The following is an 11,452-nucleotide window of genomic DNA, read 5'->3' as shown; positions in this document are numbered from 1 at the left end:
GGTCAGGCTGGTCTTGAACTCCTGACCTCAGGTGATCCACCCTTCTCGGCCTCCCAAGGTGCTGGGATTACAGACGTGAGCCACTGCGCCCGGCTGAGATTGAAGTTATTTGAATTTTTACCTGAAAGAAAACATCCTCTTGGGTTAGCTTCCTGTTCCCCCCTGCAGAAAGAGGAAGAGAAAAGAGAAGTCTACGTGAAAGAGCTGACAGCATCCAGAGAAGAAAGAACAAGAGAGAATTACATCACTGAATAAGGACAATGATCATGATGTGCCATACTGCGTGCCAGGGTCTGTTCCAAGTGTTTTACATTTACTAACTCATTAACCCTATCAACAACGTAAGGTAAGTACTATTATTTTTATTCCCATCATCTTACAGAGGGGACACACAGACACACCAGAGTTCAGTGAAAATAACTTGTTCAAGTTCACGTAGCCAGGAAGAGGTCTGAGACCATCCGATGCCGGTCAGTGAGACAGGTGTGAGTTCTTCCTTTCAAGAAATGTTCAAATCTGAAGAGGCTTTAGCCTCTTGTGGTTCCAGAACATTAAGGAGGGATTATGCACAGATTTAGGGAGTCTTGTCACTGATTTCTCATGGGTGCTTAACCTAAGGTCAGAGGTTCTCTCTGATGGTTCTGTGCATAGACTCCAAGGGGTCAGTGAACTTGGATGGAAAATAAAAATACATTTTTTAAGTTACTTCTAGCAGTTCTAATCACAATTTAGATTTTTCTGCCTTTACAAATTTAGATAACACACCATAATAGTATTGTCACTCCCCATGACATTGTCATCAACAGAAATCATTGATTTTCACATCACACTTTGGTTGTAACAAGTATCTCAGAATATCATATATCTTTATCACTATCTCAAAATCATGGTAGTTATTACACCTGTGGGCAGATCTTGTTATTTAATACATTAATACTGATGTCCATATATTACAATATTATGCTTTTAAAAGTATATGTTGATGTCTGTATTTCCATATAATTGGTTACTTAAAGGAGAACTTTATATAATTGGTTACATAATTGGTTACTTAAAGGAGAACCTCTCGTAAAGGAGAACGTCATCCTACATTTTATATTTAGCAACAAGAGAATGAGAGGAAGGCTGAATGTCTGTAGCTCAGCCTTCCATATACTTTGTATCCAATTACATGGAAGTACAGATATCAACATATATTTTTTAAAGCATGATATCATAACATATGAACTTCATTATTAATGTAGTTTATTTTATTTTAGGCATTTACAAATATTATTCTGAGGAAGGTTCCATAGGCTTCATTACACAGGCAAAGGGATCTATACCACAGAAACAGTTTAAAACACTTGCCCTAGAGCAGGGTTAGCAAAGTATGTCCTGCTCGCCAAATCCAGCTGCTTGGTTTTGTATGACCCATGAGTTAAGAATGGATTTTACATTTTTAAATTGTTGGAAAAATTTTTTTAACGAATATTTCATGACAATGTGAAAATGCATGAAATCCAAATTTCAGCGTCCATACTCACTAGAACACAGCCATACTTATTTGTCTGCACGGTGTTTGTGGCTGCTTTTGCACTGCAACGAATTTTTTTTTTTTTTTTTCTTGAGACAGAGTCTCACCCTGTCACCCAGGCTGGAGTGCAGTGGTGCGATCTTGGTTCACTACACCCTCCACCTGCCGGATTCAAGCGATTCTTCTGCCTCAGCCTCCCGAGTAGCTGGGACTACAGACATGCGCCACCATGCCCGGCTAATTTTTGTATTTTTAGTAGAGATGGGGGTTTCGCCATACTGGCCAGGCTGGTCTCGAACTCCTGACCTCGTGATCCACCCGCTGTGGCCTCCCAAAGTGCTGGGATTAGCCAAAGTGCTGGATGAGCCACTGTTCCCGGCCACTGCAACAGATTTGAAAGGTGGGACAGAGATGGAATGTCCTGCAATGCCTAAGATATTTAGTAAATGCGCCTTTAGTAGTTTGTCAACCCTGAATTAGAAGACAGTAAGGATGCTGAAGACAAGGAAGCTGTCTCATATTTCTCTGCATCCCTTCAGTGCCTAGTTCAGGGCCATGGAATGAATAGCTCATCTATGAATCTCTACTGGGTGAAAGACTACTAAACCCTGGGGCCAGGCGCCGGTGGCTCACGCCTGTAATCCCAACACTTTGGGAGGCCGAGACGGGTGGATCACGAGGTCAGGAGATCGAGACCATCCTGGCTAACCCAGTGAAACCCCGTCTCTACTAAAAAAATACAAAAAACTAGCCAGGCGAGGTGGCGGGCGCCTGTAGTCCCAGCTACTCAGGAGGCTGAGGCAGGAGAATGGCCTGAACCCAGGAGGCAGAGCTTGCAGTGAGCTGAGATCCGGCCACTGCACTCCAGTCTGGGCTACAGAGCGAGACTCCGTCTCAAAAGAAAAAAGAAAAGACTACTAAACCCTTTGTGGTACCTACCTGCCACTTTGGAAATCTTGGTAAATTCTACCTCCCCCTTAATGCTTTCTCTAAGCTTCCTATCCAAGGACCCACACTCTATTGAGTAAAGGAGAACTTCATCCTACATTTCATCTTTAGCAACAAGAAAATGAGAAGAAGGCAGAATGTCTCTAGCTCAGCTTTAATGTTCAAAGAAATTACAAAGTAATGAAGCAAGCTCCCACTATAATGCTGTGGCACAATATGAATTATTATGCAATAGAAAAAGTGAGCAAAAAGAGACTGCCCAGGAACACATTTCTTCAATATGTGCTGATCAAGAAAACCTTGGTTCTGTGGATGCTCCCGAGAAGTTAAAGGGTCAGAGAGCCCCAGCTGAAGTGCAGCCCAACCAGGAACACCTCACAATAAGGAATATTATTCTGAAAGCCAAGGAAATAACCAGACTCTCCTTATTCCCCCCCCGCCCAACAAATCAAATCACCTCCAAACATGATCATCCTCAAAAACATTAGCTTGAAAGGCAGTAATATGGTATAGACGAAAAGAATTAGGTTTGCTGACAGAATATCCAGGTTAAAACCCCAATTTCTCCCCCACAGGTTTTCTGCCATAGGACAACTCCAACTCTCTATAATGAGGGAAAGAGAGAAATAATATTTACCTCTGAGGGCTGCTGAGAGGGTTAAATGATATGAGATCTGTAAATTACAACCCACTGCACACACTATGCAGGTACCATGCAAGGTGGTGATGAGTGAGAACATTTGATGCAGTGTGGAGCTGCAGGCCATACCAAGCGAGTGGGCATGCTCTTCGCCTGTACAAGTGTGTTCATTCATTCATTCACTCATATTTCTGCCACATCCCGGGAATGACTGAAGGTGGCTTAAATGTATTCACTTTTTTTGTAAACAAAAAATGATTCAAAGTGAATAAGAAAACAGGATGAAAGGAAAAGGTAGTAGGTGAGATAGAATGAAGCTAGGAATTAGGTAGAAACCACTGCTTCTAGACTTTGGAGTTTCTGAACCAGTAACATTTCTCCAAACACTAGGAATTGACAAAGGGGCGCTATAATGTTCTTTTGTCAAGTAAAGAAAGACATTATAAAACAAGCACAAAGCAATGGATCCTGCCATTGGTTCTCACCATAATTTCATAAAAGAAATACTTATTTGTTAGTACCTATAAGGTAGGAAGAGCATGATCTCAGAAGACAGAGAAATTCCGTTTGGTTTTATGAAATTACACATTGTTATTTACAGTCTGTCTTGGATAGATGACAAGTGGCACAAACTGGCAATGGCTTAGAAAGGGCATTAGTGAATCACTGACTTAGCACACAAAATGTCCTGGGTGCCTGCCAAGCAGCGAACCCCACACGATCAGTGCGAGGATGGAGGTATAATCAGTTGCACAGGAAAGAAAAGTTTGTCTTAGTACAGTCCTAGGAGAAACTTTTTCCTGGATTCCCTTTAAAAGGACATTGTATAAGGTATTAATAAACACCCTCAATGATATCTTCAGACTGAATAGGGCGTTTTTATAAATGTGTTCCCCCAATATGGACCAACGGAATAACATCAAAGTGAAAGTCAATAAAAGAAAATTTTCTAGATACACTCCAGGAAAATGGATCTTCACTTGGGTTGATCTGATAAAGAACTGATTTTAGGGGATCCAGATTTTAGAGGACCAATTGAACTGGATATCTTTCATGCTGGTCTCCAAGATCATACTTTTCTCAACCAAACTTCTAATGAACGTTGACTGCTGATGAGTTATCAGTTGTTCCTGACTATAAAGTCCTTCTATAGTATGTCTGAAATTAGAGTCTATGTTGATAGTTAAACAAGGAGTCACATGCTTCAACATTTAGCTCACCTTGTAGGGAAGTACTGACATACCTCTTAGAACAGCTGAGAAATCTGATGAGCTCTCAATAAGAGGAAAACCTAGAAATTCTAATCTAATAGACAGTACTTCTATAGATAGTACTTCTAATCTAATAGATAGTATTTCTATTAGATTAGAATTTCTAGGCAAGAGGAAAGCCTAGAAAATCTAATCTAATAGAAGTACTATCTATTAAATTAGAATTTCTAGGTTTTCCTCTCTTTCTATATAAAGACATGCATTGAACTCACAAATGTTATATGTTACAAATTAGTTTTTCATTCATTCATTCACTCAGCACATATTCATTGGATGCCCACTATGTGCTGGGCTCCATTCTGTAAGTTGAAGATTCAGCAGCAAATAAAACAGTCAAAATTCTCTGCTCCCGTGGAAGGGGGAGGGAAACGGATGACAAATGAGATATACAAGTAACCAATATAGTACATCAGAAGGTAAGTACTATGGAGAAATATAAAGCAGGAAAAGGGATAAGGGGTGTGTGTGTGTGTGTGTGTGTGTGTGTGTGTGTAGCAGTGGTTTCCATTTTCAAAAAGTTGGTCAGGAAGGCCTCTTGGAGAAGGTGACATTTAAACAAAGTGAAGTAAATGAAGGGCCAATGTGAATATCTGTGGGAAGAGCATGCTTAGCAAAGGGAAGAGTAAATGCAAAGGCCCTGGGACAGGAGTGTGCCTGGCAACTCTGCATAACTGCAAGACCAGTGTGGCTGGAGCAGAGTGAGTCAAGGCTGGTAGCAGGGGATAAAGTACAGAGGTAGCAGTGTGGGGGTTGGGGGAGAAGATCCTATAGGACCCTCTAAACCATTATAAGGACTTTGACTTTTACTCTGGGGAATCTGGAAAGCCACGGGAGGATTCCAAGCCAAGCAGTGACATGGCCCAAATGATATTTTAGCAGATTCACGTGGCTGCTATGTTAAGAATAGACTGCAGGATGGTGAGGGCTGAATCAGGGAAACCAGTTAGCAGCTCGTGCATTCTAGGTGAGATTACACATTAGGTACCACCAATGGCATTTGGGGTAAAATGAAGTGGGGTTGCTGCAGGGTAGAGAGCTTAGCTTACCCAGTCTGAGTAAAATCACCGAGATCCATAACTAGCTCTGACAATTTACAAAATTTCTCATTGACCTTAGACAAATTTAGATATCATAATTTAAAAGTGATGTGCCATCTAGCATTTGCCAAACTTTGTACTTGGTGCCCAGACCCACGGAACCAGCTCGGGTGGAAAGTGAGAACCCCAAGTAGAGGCTGGACATCGTCAGAGAGCTGCGTGGAGCAGTTGCTTGTGTAGAGCACTAACAAACAGGAGAGGCTGCTGGAAAAGGAAGTGGAACCAGTGCCCAGAGTTTTATCTGCTTTGTCCATAAAAGGAGATTAGATACTTCACAGAAGCCTACTCTGGGGCTTAAGTATACAGTTCACCCATTCTCACACTGCATTTACTGTTGTCTCATGCATTGTAAGCGTGAGTTCTTCATGCAGGAAATTATTTTTTATTTCGATTGCTGAAAGTCTAAAATCTATGTTGGCTATCTGCTCATTTTAATTTTTTGCATCATTATGTTTTATTAATCTTATGCCTTTTGGAAAGCAATTTCAGGGATCTAGTATTGTAGACAAGTCTATGTAATATAGTCTCTGACTTTGATTTTCATTTTCCTGTCATGAAGAATATTTCCTATAGTTAATTAAGATATTTGGGAACTGGGCGCAGTGGTTCTCTTCTGTAATCCCAGCGCTTTGGGAGACCAATGTGGGTGGATTGCTTGAGTTTAGGAGTTTGAGACCAGTCTAGGCAACACGGCGAAATCCCGTCTCTACAAAACATTTAAAAATTAGCTGAGTGTGGTGGAGTGCACCTGTAGTCCCAGCTACTCAGAACACTGAGGCAGGGGATAGCTTGAGCCCAAGAGGTTGAGGCTGCAGTGAGGCATGAAAGCACCACTGCACTCCAGCCTGGACAACAGAGCCAGACCCTGTCTCAGAAAACAAAACCGAAGGAAGGAAGGAAGGAAGGAAGGAAGGAAGGAAGGAAGGAAGGAAGGAAGGAAGGAAGGAAGGAAGGAAGGAAGGAAGGAAGGAAGGAAGGAAGGAAGGAAGGAAGGAAGGAAGGGAGGGAAGAAGAAAAGGAAAAGAAAAGAAAAGAAAAAAGGAAAAGAAAAGAAAAGAAAGGAAAAGAAAAGAAAACAAGATATTTGGGCATAACTTAACAGGCTCTATGTTATTATCATTATTATTTAGAGACAGTTTCTCACTCCTACACCCAGATTGGAGTGCAGTGGTGTCATCACAACTTGCTGCAGCTTTGACCTCTGGGGCTCAAACCATCCTCCCACCTCAGCCTCCTGGGTAGCTTGGACTACAGGTGTGCACCACCACGCCCAGCTAAATTTCTTTTTTTTTTATTTTTTTGTAGAGGTTTTGTGGTGTTGCATAGGCTCATCTCCAACTCCTGGGCTCAAGTGATCAGCCCACCTCAACCTCCGAGAGTGTTGGGACTATAGGATGAGCCACCACCCCAGCCTTCACATACTCTTTCGATCTGTTATGCCTTGGATTGGCAGGGTTGGCAAATTACCTGGCATTGGTGCTGCAATGCTGCCTCCTCCCATGCTTGAGGCAGGTGCTGCTTCTCAATCTTGCACCGTTTCCCGCTGAGCATGGACTTGCCTTACAAGCCTTGTCCACTCAGGGCTCCAGAAAGTCACTATCAATCAATGGGAACAAGCGTACCCAGTGAACCACCTTACTGTCCTAGGGTTCTAGCCAGTATGGTCTTATTTTTTGCCTTTATTGATGCCATTTTTCGGAAATGGACCCAGTAGTTAAGAACTCTTAACCTTATTATGCATATTTTGAAATTAAGTAAAAATATATAATAGCAATGATTAGTTTGGATTCCTAACTAATATGAACATTTAAATACCTAACTGACAGATTTAACGATGAATAATTTTGTTAAAGGTCTTTTTTCTATATCAACTGAAGATTTTAATTCTAGATGTACACATGGTTCCCTTAACTCTTTAAAAGTAAAGTGGCCTCTGTTTTCTTTCAGCCTCGGAGCTTCTCATGTGATTAAATAGCATCGATGGTTCACAATTTTCTAGAGCTCTGCAGCCATCTTAAAGCTGATATTAATGTTCCTGGCTTTGGGCAATGAATAATTAATTATGCCACAAATAGCTAAATTAGGAAAGAGTCTATGGGAGAAGCTCTAAAAGAATGATCCATGGCAGGATTTTGGGAAGAGCTGGAGGTACAGAAGTTGTTCAGACAGGAAAAGTGCAGCAACCATGACTGTCGGTGCCTTCGCATCAGGGTTTTCACTCGCTGAGCCAATGGGTCCATAGCCGATGTCAGCTAAATGCCCCTGGTGGTGAAGAGCTCCACACTCCTTGTGCCCCTGGGTCATACTCCGTCAGGAGAATCAGAAGTTGGAGCAGAATCATAGGAGCATTTGGCCCCATTCTCTACTTAATTTTGTTATCGGTGACTTAAAGAGGGACCAACAGAACACTTTCCTGGGCCTTGAGGGAGCTCTCTGTTGCCACCACCAAGGCCCCATTGGCTCGTGCTTCTGCCGCGGTGTGTACCAGCTCTCCTGGGAGTCACATGGCCACATATCAAGGGGAAGGAGCTACTTCCCTCCTAGAGCAATGGCACCTGCAGGTAAGAGCTGAGTGGTGAGCTCTAACCTCTGCACTCTGCACTGGGCCAATATGGATCTCCCCGCTCCACATTTGACAGTCTTCATCCTGCCATACCAGGTATCACCATCTGCTTCAAAGTCCCCTTTACTATTTTTTCTACAACTGCTAGAAAACCTAAGGCCAAAGAGGTCGATAGTAAGCTGTCCCCTAATTTCTAAGATAATGCTGTATAGCTTTAAAAAAGAAGTTCAACAATCCTTATTGCATACTATAGAGGGAGTTCTGCGTCCCGGAAGTTGAAAGTATGGTAAAATCCCTCCTTATCATTCTTAGGGTGCTAGCTGTCCCGGGAGCTGGAAAGGTGATGCAGAAATTGCTGCTTCTTACAAGGCCATGACCTCTCCCTAACCCAGGTGAGGGTCAAGGCAAATGGTCATTTGCCACTAAGTTATAAATCTCTGAGCTGGAACTTGCTGGATGTCAATGCTTTGAGAGATATGAGGCCTGAGCCTTCATCTGGGTCCCACCCATTCACTTCCTACATCTGTATTCTGGTTAGGCACTCCGCCTGGCTGCCTGCTTGTACTTAAGCCCTCCTGTACTCTGGGACTAGGGGTACGGGTGAAGAGAGGGTAGAAGAGGTGAGTGAGTGAGGGAAAGAAAAGGTAGTGGAGTAGCAGGATGGGAGGGGGCTCTGGCCAGGATGTTCTGTAAGCAGAGCCCAGCAAATTATCTCTGTTCCCCTTGGCCTGACCTCTTTTCCCAGGAGCAGGGCCTGGCAAGCAGGGTTGTTAGGTAACAGTTTCAACCATCCTCTGGTGGGTTACATACAAAAAGCAGTTCAGAGTGCCAGTGAAATGAATGATAGTGTACTTTTCTCGCCATCCTAGCACTCTGGAGGTAAATGTGTGCAGCAGTTAACTGCAGACAGGGAGAGAGAATTCTACAACACAGTTGAAGGTAAAAACATGAAACAATTGGGGTATGATCCAAGAGATAACAATATGGTTTAACTGGTTTACCTGGTCTTGTAACCTAAAGAATAATTTCTATAACCCAGTTAACATTCTACTCATTATAGTATTTATGACCGTATATTTCTTAAAAAAGAGTTGAGGCTACACACACAAATAACTATTCAATGACAAAGAATGAGCTGAGGGCTACACAGTGGCCAGAGAGCAAGTATATTATAAAAGGCTTTGGATCTTGGAGATTCCAGCACCCACTAACCCTGTAGGCACTAACCTCTTATTTTTCTCCTTAGTCAAATGGATTTAACAATCTTTGCCCTGCAGTTCTTGAGCAAATTAGCAACAATATATAAGGGCAGTATCTGGCACAATACCCCAAATCGACTAACACCTCCATAAATAATAGCTACCACTATTGTGAGAGTTTTAAGTCAAGCTGTGAATAAAACTCTTGTGTCCACTTAAATATACCTGCCCTGGATGTAAGCATCCAGAGAAATCAGGGAATGCGGTAAGACAGCCCTAATCTGAAAGCCTACAAGAGCCTCAGTGGGCTTCAAGGAACACACTATAAGGAACCTTAGCCCTCTATTTGCCTCCTGGGCCATAGTAATATTAATAATAGCTGCTGCCTTTAGTTGAGGATCATGTACGTCTCTGTCACTGCACTGGCCACTTTACTTACACTTTCCTGCTTTGTCCTCACAAAAATCTTGTAAGGTGTGTATTGGTCCCATTTAGCAGGTAAGAGAACGAAGACCAGAGGTCCAGCACCTTGCCTAAACCACACCTGCTGGGATTGAGACTCAAGTCCAACCATAGAGCTCAAACTCTCAGCCACTTTCCTAAAGTCCACCTCCAGCTACATTAAGTAAAAAAATCCAGAAAGATGCCACCTGGGTGTCTGGAACTGCCTCCTCTGAGCACCCGGCTTTCCCCTCCCTGCGGACTCTTCTCTAGAGAGGATGTGATGCTTCTTACTTTTCTCAGATCCCTCTCCCCACCCTGCGAGTGACGTTGCGCCTGTGTGCCTGGTGGGATAGGGATCTGGGAGCTTTGCCTGTTTCTTGCACACTGCCATCCCCTAGTCCTAGGGAGCGAGCTCTGTCCCCCTTTTCACATCTCCTCCGCGTCTTTCCTTGCACTCTACAACACCCCTGGGAACGTCCCCAAACCTGATCGGGGCATGCACACTGGCGTGTGCGTGTGTTCCTGCGCGTGTGCCGGGCGCGCGGGGCAGGAAAAAGCGCCTAATCTAGGCTCTGCGTCACTCCCGCAATTGGGTAGAAATGGAGTTTCCTGGTGTTTTAATCCCGGGAGGGCACTTCGCCTTCGCTGTTTCCCAGAGTCCCTGATCCTGCCTTGCATGCCTGCGCCCCATAGGACATCCGTGCCTCAATTCTTCCCCTGCCATCATCCAAGGAAGGGGAGGGGGTAAGGCGGGGGAGAACCAGGTGGCTTGGTCGCCCCCCGGCCTCCGCCTCCCATGTCGTGTGCAGTTTCCACCACGTCCGTTTCGGAGGGAGAAGGAGAGGGTGCAGATGAAGCGAGGCTCCTTCAGGAGCGCGGAGAGCGGGCAGGCAGTGCCACCTGCTGAGAGCCACTCAGGCCGAGCGAGTGGCGGGCAGTGCCACCTGCTATAAATAGGCCGCCAAGGACAGGGTGTGCGACTGCACATCCCGCCACGAGGGCCTGCATCACGCGCGGGGCCCCGCGCCCCCGTCTCCCCAGGGAAACGCTGTGCCCAGATCCTGCGCAGGGGGTGGATGGGGCGGCGGTCCGAGTACCTCCCCCCATTTCCCCTACAGACACTGGCTGAGGATGGCCCGCGGGCTTGGGGGCGGGGGGTGGCAAAGAGGGGAGGGAGGCCGCGGCGGACCCGCAGTGCAGCAGCTGTTGCTCGCGTGTGACTCGCCCGTCCGGGCCGTGCTGCCCGGGCACAGTCACACGGCGCAGTGGGGAGGAGGAGGACACCGAGTCCCCCTCGCAGCTCCCCGGGGACCGAGTGGGGACATCCCGGCTCCTGTCCTCTCCTCGCCTCCCGCGCGCTCGCCCGGGCTGGGAGGAGGAAACGAGAGCCGCGCGCAGACACCTCCTCCTCCTCTCCTCCTCTTCCTCCTCCTCCTCCTCCTCCTCCTCTTCGGCTGCTGCTCCTGGTGCAGCCACAGTCCGCCGGTGCCTGTTGCTGCCGCCGCCGCGGGACCCGCTGTGTCCTCAGCCGGGTGGAGAAGAGACGGGCGCAGAGCCGAGGGGAGCCCCCTCCCCGGCCCCCAGCGGCGGGAAGAGCGCAGCCAGCCCGGCACGATGGACGCCCCGCCCGCCCAGGCCGTCCCCAGGATGCCCCCAAGCACCTGCGCGTCCCGGCCTGGCCCCGGGCTCTGATCGCGGCGCGGCACAGGTAAGCGCCTTCCGGGGCTTCGACCTGGCCATCCCGCTGGCTTCTCTTGGGGCATCGCGGCCGCCC

At 45.9% G+C, this 11,452-nt stretch overlaps 1 protein-coding gene across 3 annotated transcripts in view; it reads left to right on the top strand.

Annotated features, from left to right (window-relative positions):
• Positions 1-11,121: 11,121 nt before the first annotated feature.
• TBC1D1 (TBC1 (tre-2/USP6, BUB2, cdc16) domain family, member 1) overlaps positions 11,122-11,452 on the top strand; it is a 249,133-nt gene continuing 248,802 nt past the window's right edge. For all 3 annotated transcript variants that reach the window (XM_011949126.1, XM_011949127.1, XM_011949125.1), the window contains exon 1: positions 11,122-11,386. The gene's annotated coding sequence lies outside the window, so the exon portion shown is untranslated. The remainder of the gene's footprint in view (positions 11,387-11,452) is intronic.

Source organism: Colobus angolensis, unplaced genomic scaffold (assembly GCF_000951035.1).
Source record: "Colobus angolensis palliatus isolate OR3802 unplaced genomic scaffold, Cang.pa_1.0 Scaffold29, whole genome shotgun sequence".
Taxonomy (NCBI): domain Eukaryota; kingdom Metazoa; phylum Chordata; class Mammalia; order Primates; family Cercopithecidae; genus Colobus; species Colobus angolensis.
The sequence above is the reverse complement of the archived record's forward strand: the minus strand, read 5'-3'. Positions and strand labels throughout refer to the sequence as shown.